This window comes from Lutjanus erythropterus, chromosome 11, assembly GCF_056507025.1.
Source record: "Lutjanus erythropterus isolate fLutEry1 chromosome 11, fLutEry1.hap2, whole genome shotgun sequence".
NCBI classification, from domain to species: domain Eukaryota; kingdom Metazoa; phylum Chordata; class Actinopteri; order Lutjaniformes; family Lutjanidae; genus Lutjanus; species Lutjanus erythropterus.
In genome coordinates, this window is record NC_139327.1 from 72,044 (window position 1) to 90,446 (window position 18,403).

Below are 18,403 nucleotides of genomic sequence, written 5' to 3' on the forward strand. Positions count from 1 at the left end.
AATAACACCTCAATATGGCACTAATAATTAACATTAGTGCCATATTGGCAAAAAGAAAATATTACATGTTGTTCCCAATTGTGTCCTCCAGAGGGAGTCCTAATACCATTTTTTTAGACAGAATTTGTGGATTTGTGCTCACATTCTGTCTAAAAAATGGCATAATAGGCCTCAGGTGGCCAGTGTTTTTATTTAATGATAATAATAATTTGATTCCAGACCAATTAGGTAGGGAAAACTGGTTTAACACAATTTGTGGCATAAAAATGCACAGTTATTGCCATCCAGTTATGGAAAACAAAATGTATAAAGTGGTTTGATTAATGACAAAATGATCCTTATTGAGGAATACCAAATTGCGGACAGAATTTGAAGATAAGTACAGCATTCTAGGCCTCAGGTGGCAAATGTTTTACTTAATAACAATAACAATTTCATTCCAGATCTATGGAGTAGAAAGAAGAAGAAGAAGAAGAAGAAGAAGAAGAAGAAGAAGAAGAAGAAGAAGACTTGTGTAACACAATTGCTGGTACAAAAAGGAACAGACATGGTTATTTGTTCATGAAAAATCAAATTTGAGAGTGTTTTCATTAATAATAATAATAATAATAATAATAATGATGACAATAATGATGACAATAATGATGATGAAGATGATAATAATATGATTGTATTATTTGACTCCAGACCAAATGGCACGGAGAATGTTTCCAAGGACAACAAACAACACTTTATGTTTATGAGGATGATTTATATACCACATTGATGGGAAGAGTTCCTTAATTTGAATGTCTGTTGACATAATGTCATCAGTGACATTTGAAATCTTATGTTGATGTTCTATATTATTGTGCCATTATAACACCATTAGAATGTGATGGAAGGACAATAACACCTCAATATGGCACTAATAATTAACATTAGTGCCATATTGGCAAAAAGAAAATATTACATGTTGTTCCCAATTGTGTCCTCCAGAGGGAGTCCTAATACCATTTTTTTAGACAGAATTTGTGGATTTGTGCTCACATTCTGTCTAAAAAATGGCATAATAGGCCTCAGGTGGCCAGTGTTTTTATTTAATGATAATAATAATTTGATTCCAGACCAATTAGGTAGGGAAAACTGGTTTAACACAATTTGTGGCATAAAAATGCACAGTTATTGCCATCCAGTTATGGAAAACAAAATGTATAAAGTGGTTTGATTAATGACAAAATGATCCTTATTGAGGAATACCAAATTGCGGACAGAATTTGAAGATAAGTACAGCATTCTAGGCCTCAGGTGGCAAATGTTTTACTTAATAACAATAACAATTTCATTCCAGATCTATGGAGTAGAAAGAAGAAGAAGAAGAAGAAGAAGAAGAAGAAGAAGAAGAAGAAGAAGAAGAAGAAGAAGACTTGTGTAACACAATTGCTGGTACAAAAAGGAACAGACATGGTTATTTGTTCATGAAAAATCAAATTTGAGAGTGTTTTCATTAATAATAATAATAATAATAATAATAATAATGATGACAATAATGATGACAATAATGATGATGAAGATGATAATAATATGATTGTATTATTTGACTCCAGACCAAATGGCACGGAGAATGTTTCCAAGGACAACAAACAACACTTTATGTTTATGAGGATGATTTATATACCACATTGATGGGAAGAGTTCCTTAATTTGAATGTCTGTTGACATAATGTCATCAGTGACATTTGAAATCTTATGTTGATGTTCTATATTATTGTGCCATTATAACACCATTAGAATGTGATGGAAGGACAATAACACCTCAATATGGCACTAATAATTAACATTAGTGCCATATTGGCAAAAAGAAAATATTACATGTTGTTCCCAATTGTGTCCTCCAGAGGGAGTCCTAATACCATTTTTTTAGACAGAATTTGTGGATTTGTGCTCACATTCTGTCTAAAAAATGGCATAATAGGCCTCAGGTGGCCAGTGTTTTTATTTAATGATAATAATAATTTGATTCCAGACCAATTAGGTAGGGAAAACTGGTTTAACACAATTTGTGGCATAAAAATGCACAGTTATTGCCATCCAGTTATGGAAAACAAAATGTATAAAGTGGTTTGATTAATGACAAAATGATCCTTATTGAGGAATACCAAATTGCGGACAGAATTTGAAGATAAGTACAGCATTCTAGGCCTCAGGTGGCAAATGTTTTACTTAATAACAATAACAATTTCATTCCAGATCTATGGAGTAGAAAGAAGAAGAAGAAGAAGAAGAAGAAGAAGAAGAAGAAGAAGAAGACTTGTGTAACACAATTGCTGGTACAAAAAGGAACAGACATGGTTATTTGTTCATGAAAAATCAAATTTGAGAGTGTTTTCATTAATAATAATAATAATAATAATAATAATAATAATGACAATAATGATGACAATAATGATGATGAAGATGATAATAATATGATTGTATTATTTGACTCCAGACCAAATGGCACGGAGAATGTTTCCAAGGACAACAAACAACACTTTATGTTTATGAGGATGATTTATATACCACATTGATGGGAAGAGTTCCTTAATTTGAATGTCTGTTGACATAATGTCATCAGTGACATTTGAAATCTTATGTTGATGTTCTATATTATTGTGCCATTAAAACACCATTAGAATGTGATGGAAGGACAATAACACCTCAATATGGCACTAATAATTAACATTAGTGCCATATTGGCAAAAAGAAAATATTACATGTTGTTCCCAATTGTGTCCTCCAGAGGGAGTCCTAATACCATTTTTTTAGACAGAATTTGTGGATTTGTGCTCACATTCTGTCTAAAAAATGGCATAATAGGCCTCAGGTGGCAAGTGTTTTTATTTAATGATAATAATAATTTGATTCCAGACCAATTAGGTAGGGAAAACTGGTTTAACACAATTTGTGGCATAAAAATGCACAGTTATTGCCATCCAGTTATGGAAAACAAAATGTATAAAGTGGTTTGATTAATGACAAAATGATCCTTATTGAGGAATACCAAATTGCGGACAGAATTTGAAGATAAGTACAGCATTCTAGGCCTCAGGTGGCAAATGTTTTACTTAATAACAATAACAATTTCATTCCAGATCTATGGAGTAGAAAGAAGAAGAAGAAGAAGAAGAAGAAGAAGAAGAAGAAGAAGAAGAAGAAGAAGACTTGTGTAACACAATTGCTGGTACAAAAAGGAACAGACATGGTTATTTGTTCATGAAAAATCAAATTTGAGAGTGTTTTCATTAATAATAATAATAATAATAATAATAATAATAATAATAATGACAATAATGATGACAATAATGATGATGAAGATGATAATAATATGATTGTATTATTTGACTCCAGACCAAATGGCACGGAGAATGTTTCCAAGGACAACAAACAACACTTTATGTTTATGAGGATGATTTATATACCACATTGATGGGAAGAGTTCCTTAATTTGAATGTCTGTTGACATAATGTCATCAGTGACATTTGAAATCTTATGTTGATGTTCTATATTATTGTGCCATTATAACACCATTAGAATGTGATGGAAGGACAATAACACCTCAATATGGCACTAATAATTAACATTAGTGCCATATTGGCAAAAAGAAAATATTACATGTTGTTCCCAATTGTGTCCTCCAGAGGGAGTCCTAATACCATTTTTTTAGACAGAATTTGTGGATTTGTGCTCACATTCTGTCTAAAAAATGGCATAATAGGCCTCAGGTGGCCAGTGTTTTTATTTAATGATAATAATAATTTGATTCCAGACCAATTAGGTAGGGAAAACTGGTTTAACACAATTTGTGGCATAAAAATGCACAGTTATTGCCATCCAGTTATGGAAAACAAAATGTATAAAGTGGTTTGATTAATGACAAAATGATCCTTATTGAGGAATACCAAATTGCGGACAGAATTTGAAGATAAGTACAGCATTCTAGGCCTCAGGTGGCAAATGTTTTACTTAATAACAATAACAATTTCATTCCAGATCTATGGAGTAGAAAAAAGAAGAAGAAGAAGAAGAAGAAGAAGAAGAAGAAGAAGAAGAAGAAGAAGAAGACTTGTGTAACACAATTGCTGGTACAAAAAGGAACAGACATGGTTATTTGTTCATGAAAAATCAAATTTGAGAGTGTTTTCATTAATAATAATAATAATAATAATAATAATAATAATAATGACAATAATGATGACAATAATGATGATGAAGATGATAATAATATGATTGTATTATTTGACTCCAGACCAAATGGCACGGAGAATGTTTCCAAGGACAACAAACAACACTTTATGTTTATGAGGATGATTTATATACCACATTGATGGGAAGAGTTCCTTAATTTGAATGTCTGTTGACATAATGTCATCAGTGACATTTGAAATCTTATGTTGATGTTCTATATTATTGTGCCATTATAACACCATTAGAATGTGATGGAAGGACAATAACACCTCAATATGGCACTAATAATTAACATGGTATTGTAATGTCAATTATTGACCTCAGTTCTTTGTATGTTCGTTATACTGATTACCTTTGTGATGTTATTGTGATGGTCCCGTGTGTCCCCGGCCAAGTCTGAGAGGTGTGTCTGGCAGTATTAGCACTTATATGCCCTACCCAGCGGAGCAAGCTCCTGATCCTAACCATAGTAATTTCCTTGCCTAGCCCCAATTGGGGTAGACAGAGGTTGATAATATTCTCACCGAGGGATTTGAATCCTAACCACAACCATTTGGATTATTATGGATTTTAAATTGATTAAGTCTGTTTGTGGGATTCTTTAAATAATTGACAAATGCTAAAAAGAACAATGCAAATAAGTAAATACAGGGCAAAATAATGTAGTTGTATCCAGAACGGTTTAATATAAATTCATGTATGTACACAAGGATTTAAATCAACCAATTCATGAATATACAGCATGAAATGTAAAATAAACAATTCATATATATGGACAGTAAGAGGTTAAAACATACACAGTTCATATATTGAATAAAAGATAAATAAGGGACACACAATTCATGAAATTAAAATTAATTCATGGTAGAAAAGGTGTAAAAATCACGACATTTGTCATTTAGCCCAAGGACTCTTATTTTGAAGGGAGCATCAGACCTTAGAGCCGGATGTGACGTTGACATCTTGATTTCACCTGGCCAATCGAGGCCTGCCTTCCGGACTCGGCCGGCGCTACAGCTGGTGAGAAATATACACATTTTGTGCCTGAAGAAGGTCTTTCAAGGCCGAGACGTCGCGCACATTAGCTTTTTAATAAAAGCTTATTTTGTCACGGGCCATCAAGTGTCTTCTTTGACTGCGAAAAAGCAGCTTGTGCAAGACAATTAGCCTGTTGCTAAAATTAGCACAGCGGAGCTGAGGCAAAAAGAGGATATTACATGTTGTTCCCAATTGTGTCCGCCAGAGGGTGTCCTAATACCATTTTTTTAGACAGAATTTGAGGAATTGTGCTCACATTCTGTCCAAAAAAATGGCATAATAGGAAAAAAGGAACAAAAAGGAACAGACATGATTATTTGTTCATGAAAAAACAAATTTGAGTGTTTTCATTAATAATAATAATAATAATGATAATAATAATAATAATGATAATAATAATAATAATAATGATAATAATATGATGAGCGCTTTAATTAATTAGTTGGCTAGCGCAAAGAGCCATGAATTCAAGCACCTCCGATTTTCATGCACTTAACTTTTTGCTCCAAAATTCAACTTCTCTGGACTAATTTCATCTTTTGTGACTCTCTTTTAGAAAATAATTATGATATTTTATTTTACTATTGCTTTAGAGGTTTTGCGGAGGCTGTAAACTGACTCTCCATGTGCTGCTGAATTGTTTGACGGTTCACTTGATAGGCCGTGCAGTGACTCTTTTTGTCCAGTATAATACCATATACATTATTGGTTAATGCCATCTCTCTCTTCCACTGATCTATGAATAATAATAGCATACATAATAATTAACATACATAACTTACAACATCTTGAATTTTTTTTTATTATTTTCATTTGCAGAGGTATACATGTAAATGAGTGTTGATCTGTGTTTGTGCACTTGTTCTTAACAGGAAACAAACATGTTCCAGAGATGGAGAGACAAAACTCACAGGAACACACCACTATTATCTGCTCTATAAATCTTAACCTGTGCCAGGTAAATAAGAACAGCCTCCTCCCATGCATGATATGTGTCTCTTTTTTATTGTGTATTAGTGGTATATAAGCATGTAATGTACACTGTCTGTATTGTGCTTTTTTATATGCATCAATGGTGTAACATTTTTCTCTTCCTCTCACAAGGCTCTGACAAGTTGGGCACATGTCAATGAAGCAACAAGCAACATCAGCAGTCATCTTGAGCTGGAGTCAAACATGCTGTAAGTCAACTTTACAGTTCATAGATTATGCATACCATTAGTATGAGCAATAGTTATAATGTGAAAACATTTAAAGGTTAAGTCACTGCTCCTTCTGTTTTGCTCTGGTACTCAAGTGTTAAACAGAGATTTCTGTGATGTACATGTGCAAAACCACAGACTGTTATGGTATATGCCAACTGTCATATCCTTTTTTTATGTTTGTGTGCTTGTGTCCTTCATGAACAACAAACAGAAATCAAGGAGGGCTCCAGCAACATTTGACCATGCTTTGCACAGCTAAGCCACACTGAGAGGCTACGACGAATACACCTGACAACTGCCTGACCTGTACCTCGTATGTGACTGTGTTTTTCTGTCATAAATACTATAGTGTTACACCATGACTCTGAAAACTGCTGATTTCCAGACATGGCGCTAAAGTTTCCTCTCCTCTCCTCTCCTCTCCTCTCCTCTCCTCTCCTCTCCTCTCAGGGACAGGAAAAAGCAGTGCAGCTATGTGCTTTTTACTCAACATTCATTGCTACTCTTCAGATGGACCCAGACCATCTGTAAGTATCCTATATAGCAGGGTTCCCTTAACAGGCGGACCGCGGTCCGAGTCCGGACCCGCACGCCGTCCTATACGGACCCGGACCTATAACTAATAAATTCTTAATAGATTTGAAATTTTGACAGGACGCTTCTATTTTAACTGGCGCAACTATTCTAGTCTTTCCAGCGCTGGTTTAGGTGATCAGGAAACGCACAGACCAATTGCAGAGAAGCTGCGTGTGGAGGAGACTGTTGTTAATGACGGAGTTTATTACAACAGTCAAAACTAACGTGATGGTTAATGACATCGACACCAACCAGATGCACTTAAATTAATCCTCACTTTCTACTTTGAATAGATTTTTATATTCAGTGAGCAGGCTTCAAAACTTCTACGTCTGCACTCACACTTTTACTTACAGTGTGTTGTGAGTGTGTAAACAGGGAAAAGGTTCAAATTTTCAGATCTTTTTTTTTAAACAACTGTATAAGGAGGCCTATATGTAAAACAGGAGAGTCTGTTTCTCTGTGAGAAACTTTCAGATCTTCTCACAGCGGAGTGAACAGGTGAGGGAGGGGAGGAGTGCACATTGATCACTAATCAATCACTGATACCGTCGTCATCTCGGACTGATTAAAAAATAAAAATGACAAAATTGGCGACAAACCAAACCTGGGTGTCCACACAAATAAGGTCTTTGTGTGAAACACTGCAGAGTGTAACATCGTGCTGTTTACAGACAGTCTGCTGTCATTAGTTTGTCAGACAGACAGAGAGGGTCGTGTCTAGAAGGGAACCCTAGACCCGCGAAAGATTGCGCGAGTTTGATTATCTTAGTAGAAATAACGAACACAAATCTCGCGAGAGTTGTGCAAATAAAGAGTTAGAGCTTCTAGCCATGCCCGAAAAAGGTGCGCAGCTCCAAAAATAGAAAATCATATCGTGGTGTCGATGTTTTTAATGTGGCGGGCTGCCATAAATAAAACACTATTCACTGAAACACTGATCACTGACCTGCTGTGATGGAAAAAAATACTCAGATTCTTTACTTAGGTATTTTTACATTGTGGTATTAGTGTTTTTACTTAATTACAATTTCAAAATTTTGCATGTTATTGTTTCCTTTTTTGAAAAATCAACATTTTTATTGCTGTTGTTGTAACTTTAATGGTATTCTTATTGGTATTTTTTGATGACTAAATACAGACCTGCAAAAGTCATAAGAGAAAAGGAAAAGGTGGCATGTTGGTAAACCAGTCCCCCGTCCCCTGGGGGTCTGGGAGCATCCTGCTCCAGAAGAAAAATGTTGTGATTTTAACAAGTGAACAAAACATCCTGGTGACTGTTTCAGTTAAAAGAGTTAGTTCCATCTTCTGTTTGTGGTTTCTGCAGACATTACTACCTTAACTTTTACCTTTGTACTTGGAAACAAAAGTAGAAAGTAAAGTAAAAACAGTAAAAGCAAATCTACAGTAAAAGTAAAGTTACTTTACTGAGTATTTTTATTTTAGTAATTTATAGTTGCTTGTAGACCTGTCTTATCTTCTCTTTTGTATTGTTCTTAAATAAAGCAAAAGTAATGTAATAGAAAAAAATGCAGAACACGCAATATTTTTTATCTGATTACTCAATTAATCACCAGAATAGATAGATAGATATAATAGATTATGCTTTAATTTTACTGGTCTGGCCCACTTGAGATCAAATTGGTCTGTATGTGGCCCCTGAACTAAAATGAGACCCCTGATGTAGACGCTGATACAACTACTACACTACTTCAGTATATATCACTCTCATAACACAAGTTAGACATTATGATGTTCCGGACCTTTGCTTTAGGAAATTTTCTCTAACTGGACCTCTTTGAATTTTAGTTGAATACCCCTGCTATATAGGCTTGGTTTTGAATAGAGTTAATACTTGTTCACTGTTAAATGTGTACTTGTTTTCCAAATCTATTTGTGATGATGTGCTTCATGTTTTTTTCTGTTTGCCCCATTATAACATTTATAATGAGATTTTTCTTGTCTACAGCCAACGCTGCGTTGAGAGAGTCTGAGAGTCCTGAACGGCCAGCCGAGGTACGTCTTGTTTATCATCAAAGGAACCACTGACAATACTTCTGGTAATAGTAGTTTGAATGGTAGTAGTAGTTCTGTTAGAGCAGTGAAACTGAGTATTTTTATGTGTGGGGGAACCTGTAAATTTAGAAATGAGTCGATAAGAAATTCGGAGTAGAGACTCTGTTTAAGCATTTAAAAATCTAGATCAATTAGGACATGCTGGCTATGACTTTTCTCATTCATAACAGTCATTGTTTTTTAAATTCTTAAGCAACAAACAGTCAAATGTTGCACATAATTCAAACATTGTTATATCATGAAGGTAGCTATTGAGTGTTCATTATTGCACTAAATGAATGTTATACTGCTTTATAAAAAACATTAGTGTGTGTGTTTCTGTTGTTTCAGAATGGCTGGACCAAATAAGCAGTTTGTAGCAGAAGCAGAATTCTAACATTGTGATATTATAAAGGCAGCTATTCAGCGTGGGGTCAGCTTTCTAACAAACATTCAAATATTCTACATAATTCAAATATTATATTTACATGGCAGGTATTCAGTGTTGCGTCAGGTTTTTAAGTAATATTCAAATACTCTACATAATTCAAAAATTATATTTTCGAGGCCGCTATCAGTGTGGCATCAGCTTTTTAACATCAGCTTTTTAACAAAAATCCAAATGTTCTACCTAATTACCTTAAAAAGGCAGCTATTCAGTGTGGTGTCAGTCATTCTACAAACATTCAGAAATTCCATAGAATTCAAACTTTATTATATTTTAAAGGTAGCTATTCAGTGTGGTGTCAGCCTTTCTAAATAATATTCAAATATTCTACATAATTCACGTATTATTACATTATCATGGCAGCTATTCAGTGTGGCTTTAGCTTTTTAACTAATATTCAAGTATTATACATAATTCAAACCTTCTTATATCATTCACGCAGCTATTCAGTGTGGCGTCAGGCATATTGTTGCAGCAAGCCAATGCAGCATTGCAGCTTGGCTTCAGCTTGTTGCATTCACAGTCGTAATTTCTTTAGAAATTGCTTTTCTAGTATCTCTAGTATCCTATTTAACTCGACCCTAAATTCCTTCAGGGTTCGATCCTCTTTTGTAAGAATGAGCAGTTTTTGAAGCAGTGTGACCTTCTGACCTTTCCTGAGAGCCCGTGTAGTACATGTTGGTAGTTAAGGTTTTTTTTTTGCTTTCATTACTTGAGGTGTATTTCACCATCAATACTGTTATTATTTTTATTATTGTTAATAGTGATTTTGAGGACAGTTTTGCTTCAATTTTTGGTCTGAATGCCTTCCTTTCAATATTATTTGGGTTTATTACATTGACACCAGGCCTTTTCTCTGTATTTCAGAATGGTCTGGTGTAAGTGAAGACCTGAGCCGGTGCAAGCTGCATCCCCCAGCAAGGTGAAAGGACTGCCACAAAGGAGGTGAAACAGCACAATAGCCGAAGTTATAAAGACATTTTTTCTTTATTCTGTGAGCCATATGGCTCCAGAATTCAAATTCTCTGGACTAATTTCATCTTTTGTGAATCTCTTTTAGAAAATAATTATGATGTTTTATTTTACTATTGCTTTAGAGGCCTTGTAGAGGCTGTAAACTGACTCTCCATGTGCTGCTGAATTGTTTGGCGGTTCACTGAGTAGGGTCTCTCTGCAGAACCGGAGGCAGCAGTTTCAGGACCGCACCTCCAGGACCGCAGTTGTAGGACCCTCTTGTTTTCACAACAGCGCCACGTTGCGAGTTGTTATTCAATAAAAAGGATGTTCACAAAAAAGACATGTCTTATGTTTCTGAACAAAATGTAAGATAAAATGATTCTGGTATGTTTTAGAGCAATTTTAAGATTTTTAGGCATATTTTGATGATATTTGGATAATATCAGGAATCACAATTGTTTTGGCATTTGGGTGGAATAAACCTTTAATAATGAAGTACAATTATTTTGGCATTTGGGTGGAATAAACCTCCAATATTATAGTTAGAAAGTACCTTTAATATTGTATTAAGTAGTATATGGGTGGAATAAAACTCCAATATTAAAACCTAGGGGCCTAGGTTTTAATATTGGAGAAATGCAGGTGTGAATCTGCGTATTTTCATTATATCTGGATAATATCAGGAATCACAATTGTTTTGGCATTTGGGTGGAATAAACCTTTAATAATGAATCACAATTAAAACTTTAATAGTGAATCACAATTATTTTGGCATTTGGGTAGAATAAACCTTCAATATTATCGTTAGACAGTCAATAGTATTTTGCTGTCATCCAGTTCAATAGGTGGCGCTATCGCAGAAAACCTACGGTCTTTCGCAGAAAACCTACGGTCTTAGAAATGCGGTCCCAGAACTGTGGGGGTCCCAGAACTGTGGGTCTGAATCTGCAGCCTCCGGGTCTGCAGATAGGTACTATTGGGTTCACTTGATAGGCCTTGCAGTGACTCTTTTTGTCCAGGAGATGGAGCCAAGCTATCAGTAATCAGTTATTTGACTTTTGCTCTTTCTCATCAAACAGCTACCCTGACACAGTAGGACATGCTTTTCTATCCCCTTTTCCTTCTTTTTTCCCTTCTTTTATAAATTTTATTTAATACTGAAGGTTTTTTTAATTAGGAATTAGTCTCCATTAGTTAATTTTTTTTTTACACATTTATTCTAATTTTTTTTAGTAATAATTTATTTTCTTTGCATTTATATTTTAGGGATTTATTTGTTTTTTTTAAGAGGATAAAGTTTTTTTTTCTTCCATAACCCCCCCCCCAATAAAGGGTTTTATTGTGTGTGCGATTTTGGATCGTTGTCCTGACCTCTTCTCAATTTGATATCTTCTAGATATTATCACCTCACCTGAGATATAGGTGTGCTGAATAATTAATTGGTGCATACAGCACTGGATAGGAAGAGGTCAGGTGACGATCCGTGGCTGCTCAACCATTTACCTTTTATTTTTAATGGAGCCTCAGGAAAGGGCCATCCAATTAGAGATTTAATCTCACCGCAGGTCACAAATGTGGTGTATGCTATAGTGGGAAAATTATATGCTGAACTGGTCACTGTTGTTCCTCATAGTTACTTCTCATGTATTGTCAGGCACTAACTGGTTACTTGTCCTTGAACACACAGCTGTTGTCCCTTTGGAACAACAACTTCTGATAACACAATCACATCCTGACTCTCCCACTAAGCACTTCAGGTCCATCCTGACCCAAACTCCTTCATCTCCTCACCCTATAAGACAGATTTACATTATTGACTCATTATCAGTTCCTTTCACACTTTCCGTGTGACTGTGTACTGATCCTTTGCAAAGCTCTATTGAAACACCGCATCAAACACCAGACAATCTTGGTCATTGTGTCTGTCTTCATTTTCAGATTTTCCACCACAATTTGGTGTCAGAAGTGGGATTGCTTGTCTGAGGGTTTTTGGACTCGGGGTCGATGGTGGTAGTGCACACCCTGAGGAGATATTCCCTTCAGCCTCAACCTCCCCACAAAGATGAGTGAGAAGGAGGGCCTGAGACCAAGACCAGACTCACTCAGCGCTGCGATTCAACAATTCTCATTGGTGAGAATCTGAAAACTTATTTAATTTACTTTTAGAAAAGTAGAAGAGGGGGGAAAATCAGGAGACTGAATGTAATTTTCTGAGCACAGAAAGTTTCAGTATAAGACAGTTGAACAAACTGAGGAATTGCATGAGAAAGAAAAAAGAAAGATACCAAACATAAGAAGGGCAAGAGTAAGTTCACAGCAGATTGGAGAGCATATAGTTTATGGAAGGAAAAGCAAAAAGTAGGAACAGAAAAATACTGGTCTGAAGTTCAGAAAATCTTCAAATACATTTATCTCCCTATCACCAGTGAGATCCAACATGGGGGAAATGTACTCAAAGTCCTGAATTTCCCTGTGATGGAGACAGCAGGGGCTGGCTCACCTCCCATCACCATCAGATGAAGGTGTAAAGTTTGCCACTGAACTGACTGTGACACAAATGGTGAAACAACGTGCATAACATGGGACAAAAGGACATGCTGTGCATGCTGAAAACTCCTCAAAGCGGGAGAGAAAAAAACAGAGAGAAAGATCTAAATATGGCAGCATTGACTATGTTCCAAGGACATTCTGTGGAGGTCTACGTACAGCTGATCCAGATGTTTGTTTCCATTGTGGCAAAAAGGGACATTGAGCCAAACACTACCCTGAGCCAAACACTAGACTGATGCAACTCAAAAGATGATTGACTCGCGGCGGAATCATGGGACTCAATATCTGACCATAATGTTCAATATAACCCTGTTTTGAAGGTTTATCAACAAAAATTACCTTTGTTGTCTACATACTCAGATGTGTTCAACTGGTACCAGACACACAACACACATTTGCCTATTTACATAAAGCATGTGACATCACAAACACCCCAGCCTTTCAGAAGATCCCTAAAAATTATATTGGTCTAATCAGAGGCATGCAACCAATTGTGATCACACCAAAATCTAATTAAAGGCCCTGTCAACCATAATATCCACTCAACAAAAAAAATAAAAATAAAAATAAAAAATAGAGAGAGGCCATCGACGGTATTACACCAGTCTTTAACACTTGATTAAGGGCAGTTGTAATCATTCCCTGTGAAAATTCTCCTGTGTGCACACCAATTTTCTCAGTTAAAACAAAACAAAAATCAGCTAAAAATTCAAGAGAAAGTTTGAGCTAATTAAATCTGTCACCAGGAAGTGCACGATTACAATATATTGATGATTAAATGATTCGTGCTTTAACTCAAGTTCAGTGTGAAAAAGACACATTTGAAACATTTGGCTGAAGAAGGTCACAAAACTAGCTCGTCAAAACTGCAGTTTGTCCTACAAGTGACATTTTTGGGTCATGTGATCATATCTGAGGCCAAATTCCTCTCCCAAAAAAGAGTAGACATTTCAAAACATTTTCAAATCCAATCATAAAGAAACAAGTTATGTCTTTTGTGTTCCTATTGCAGGACCTTCATTCCCAATTATGCTGTCCTCGAGACACCCCTGAGCGCAATCGCACACGAACGAGGCCTAGAAGCACATAGTAAAGTGACATGGACTGCTGATGCAGGATAAACATTTGTTGACTTAAAACATGTCCTTCTGAAGACTCTGATGACTCTAACTCTTGGGTCACCAGATCCAAACCGACCTTTTACTCAGACTGTGGACAAAGAGTGTTCAGTACTCTAGGATGATGGAGGCAGACAGAGACCTGTAGCCTACTTTTCAGCTAAACTTGATGCTTTAGCTACAGGAATTCCTACTTTTTAAGGTTACTCTAAACTAACTCACCTTGCTCCCACGTTTCATTGATTTTGATTTAGCAGAAAACATCTTATCTTTCAGCAGCAAGATTGCTCCTTTATAACACTGTTCTATTTGAAATCCTTGATATCACTGTGAAAAGATACAATATAACTGAGGTATATTTCTGGTAAGATAACCATGGGTTCATGTGTAGTGTAGGCCTACATATCATACAGTCCCTAACCTTCTCTAACAATTCAGCGTTTCTTTGTTCTCTGTGGCCTGAGAGCCATGTATTTCCATTTTTGGGTATCATGAAGATACAGCTCTTTGCATCAGTCCATGTTAGGAGATGTGCGAAGAACACAACTATGTTCTTACAATAACTGAAGTTTGTTCCCCCAGACCAGATTTGCAAGAAACACCTTTGCAAAATCCAGATTTTGAACTGTTTGTGGATGGATCAGCATCATGCAACCCTGACACAGGAAAAAAAATGTAATTAGTTTCGCTGTGGTAACCAGGGGTTAGGGGTCTGTTTGTTGAATCCTTATTCAACAAACAGACCCCTAACCTTAACTTAAACTTTGACTCAAAAAGAAAAAAAAACAAAATTAGAAAATAAATGGTGTTATGTATCTCATAAATTATCAATGATTAATCAGTCAAAGCTTTCAACTATTGGTTCTGGAAAATGCACAAAATTTATAACCCTAGTTTGGAGAGGTGACAGTGACATCAATGGTTGAAAGTAACTAATACTCTAGTAGTTTTTCAGGCAAATACTTTGTACTTTTACTGAAATATATTTCTAACGCCAGTACTTTTACTTGTAATTGAGTAATGTTTTAGCAATATAACAGATTTCTTGTACTCTTTTCACCATTGGTAACTGCACATGATACAGTCAATGCCAAATCACTCTCATAGAAGCATGTAATCTAGCAACAGACAAAACAGTGAATATCTACACAGACAGTAGATATGTTTTTGGCTTTATGCATGATTTTGGTACAATTTGGAAAAAGAGAAATTTTCAAACACCATCTGGCAAACCTATAGCACATCACACTCTTGTTTTACAACTGCTGGATGCTGTTCTGCTCCCAAAACAGGTTGCTGTGTGTAAATGTCATGCTCACACTAACAATGACCAACTTTCACAGGAGAACACCAGAGGAGAAGCAGCTGCCAAGGCCGCAGCATGCCCAGAATTAACTATGTCTAAATTCTTTCCATATAATGACCCTAACACACCCTCCACTGCTATAGCTGTTTTATCTAACATTCATAAGCAGGTGAAGGAAGCGCTACCAGCTCCAGCCACAGGACCTCTTCATGACCTGCAGCCTGGTGACTGGGTAGTGGTGAGAGTCCTGAGACAAAAGACCTGGCACTCGAAGCAGTGGACGGGTCCATTCCACATGCTGCTGACCGCACAGACGGCAGTAAAGTTTGCCAAAAGAGTTACCCGGATCCATGCCAGCCACTGCAAAAGGGTTCCACCTCCACCAGAGACACCTATAACAAAATTGGTCATCACATCGCGAGGATGAGAAGAAGAGGCAACAGTATTGGCATACTGTCCAACGAGAACTTGCATGGCTCCAACTAAGTGGCGTGCTGAATGAACCTCAGTGTCACCATCATGGGATCAGAGATGGAACTCCAATAACAGCCATGGCATGCATTCAGCCACCCTGGATGGTGTGGCCTGTGAGGCTCAATGTGTTTTCTTGTGAGTTCATTCCCTAAAGTAAAAAAAAATGTTTTCCATCAGATGACACAGTTAACTACTCCTGATTGGCTCCCACCATGCAATGCTGAAGACATTCCTGATCCTATTGACAACCCAGATTTTGACATTGTTATGTTAATAGATATGGAACTTTCCTGCCTAAGTTGCTTGCATTTGTTATACTAAATTCTCCCATCTGTAACAACAGCATCTTGCTTTTTCCAGGGGTAGTATTTTATGAAGTAATGTTTTAAAATTTTTCTTCACTCTCTTATACTTTACTATTATGTTATCATATGTAAGGACTATTTTTTGTTGTATTGTTTGTAGAGAAGGTGTGATCTTTTATGGTCTTTTATAATTTTCCTTTACTTTCCTTTTTATGTGATCACGTATGATCAAAAAGGGGGGATTATAGTAAGAAAATTATATGCTGAACTGGTCACTGTTGTTCCTCATAGTTACTTCTCATGTATTGTCAGGCACTAACTGGTTACTTGTCCTTGAACACACAGCTGTTCTCCCTTTGGAACAACAACTTCTGATAACACAATCACATCCTGACAATAAGCACTTCAGGTCCCAACCTCCTTCATCTCTAAGACAGATTTACATTCTTGACATTATCACTTCCTTTTACACTTTCTTTGTGACTGTGTACTGATCCTTTGCAAAGCTCTATTAAAGAAAATCTTGGTCATTGTGCCTGTCTTCATTTTCAGATTTTCCACCACAATGCTGTCCAATGTCAACACTGTAAATTACTGTACATTGGGGAAACAGGCTGAACTCTGAAAACGAGAATACTGGAGCATGTTAATCATGTTAAGAAAAGTCACATGCTCATTTTACCATTCATGGTATCCACAATTTCAAGTATATTGGCTTGGAACAACTCTTTGGTCCAAAAAACCAAAGGGTGAGACATGAGATCCAACTCATTAATAAGCTTGCCAAAGTTTCACCAGACTGCTTAAATCAAAGGGTTTAAAGACTTTCAGTTTTCATTTAAGATCCAAATGAAACAAGTAAAGACTTGTATTGTGGCTGTTGTTTTTTCACAAGATTCACATTTTGCGGATTATTCCTTTACAATTTAGGCTTTTTTAGGGGGCGCAAGCCCTGGTTAAAGATAAATAATTAAATAATTTTTATGTCTAAATGATGAACTTCCCTAAATTGTGCTTTCTGGGCATCTGATGCTCAGAATAACCTTATTTCACCACATGCAGTCGCATAGGCAGCTCACATCACAGTGTGGGCACTTAAGGCTCAGAAGTGAAAAATCTGACAAAACAGGGCATACAACCATGTTTTCCATCGAGAAGATGAGGATTGCAGCCACTTGTGCTACAAAACTGTGCTTTCTGGGCGTCTGATGCTCAGAAACACCTTAATTCATCATATGCTTGCACATAGGCCAAGAACATTGAAATCGGTACATCTCTCAGTTGACATGAGTTTGAGTAGATAATGCATAAATTCTTATCTTTGGGTGGACTATCCTTTTACGTAATTATCAGCTAAAACTGTTTTATCTTAATACATTATAATTATCACCTACTATTTGTGCACTCTTGTGCCCTACAATTTGACCAGAAAGCCCCATTAAACTTGAATTCATCATAGGCCAAAGTGACTTCTCCTAAAAATGACTTCATTCCAGGCCTGAGTATATGTTGCCAATAGCCAGTTCTGACAAAGAAAGAACCAATATTTTTATAGTCATATTCCTATAATGCTATATCACATGGAATCAGCTCATAGTGCACTTGCCCCTTGTCTTTTACACCCAGCGGCATAGTCCTGTAACACAAGTATGCACGCTGAGTGTTAAAGTCAAAAACATGGTGACACAAAACCTGGCGTGGCAAAAACATAATATAGGTCGAGCAATTGTATAATTCCTCTGGGATTGACTGACTGATCCACTGACAAATTTGGCATGAATGTAACAAGTTCTGGCAAAGGACAACCCCATCCTTACTTTTTGATCATCTCATGAAATCTTTGAATTGATACAGCAAAGTATATAGTAATTTGTGTGTTACTGTATCTTTTGTTTGTTCTGTTTTGTCTTTTATGTGATGCAGAACAGGAATTAGCTGTAAACCGGTTTTAAGTGAGCCAGGGCTGTTGAATTTTAACTGATTTCATTATTTTTTTTTTATCTTCTCCTGCACAAAAATAAATGGAATGAAAGTGAAAAATGTGTTATTGTAAGTTTTAATGCTTTCACAAAGTAATAAAACTATGTGTGAAGCATCATGCATAATGTGTATAAGATGAGATATTCCAGTTCAGGATATCTTCAACCCCCTCTTAATTCAAGAT

At 36.1% G+C, this 18,403-nt stretch overlaps 1 long non-coding RNA gene across 2 annotated transcripts; it reads left to right on the top strand.

Moving 5' to 3' along the window:
- Positions 1-6,353: 6,353 nt before the first annotated feature.
- On the top strand, positions 6,354-16,079 carry LOC146318496 (uncharacterized). Of its 2 annotated transcripts, none has more exons than XR_014771561.1 (6): positions 6,354-6,426; positions 6,662-6,763; positions 8,996-9,042; positions 10,397-10,474; positions 12,425-12,617; positions 15,604-16,079. It is a non-coding gene; the product is annotated as an uncharacterized LOC146318496 (long non-coding RNA). The 2 variants fall into 2 exon arrangements; XR_014771562.1 differs by having other exon boundaries at positions 15,627-16,079.
- Positions 16,080-18,403: the final 2,324 nt, after the last annotated feature.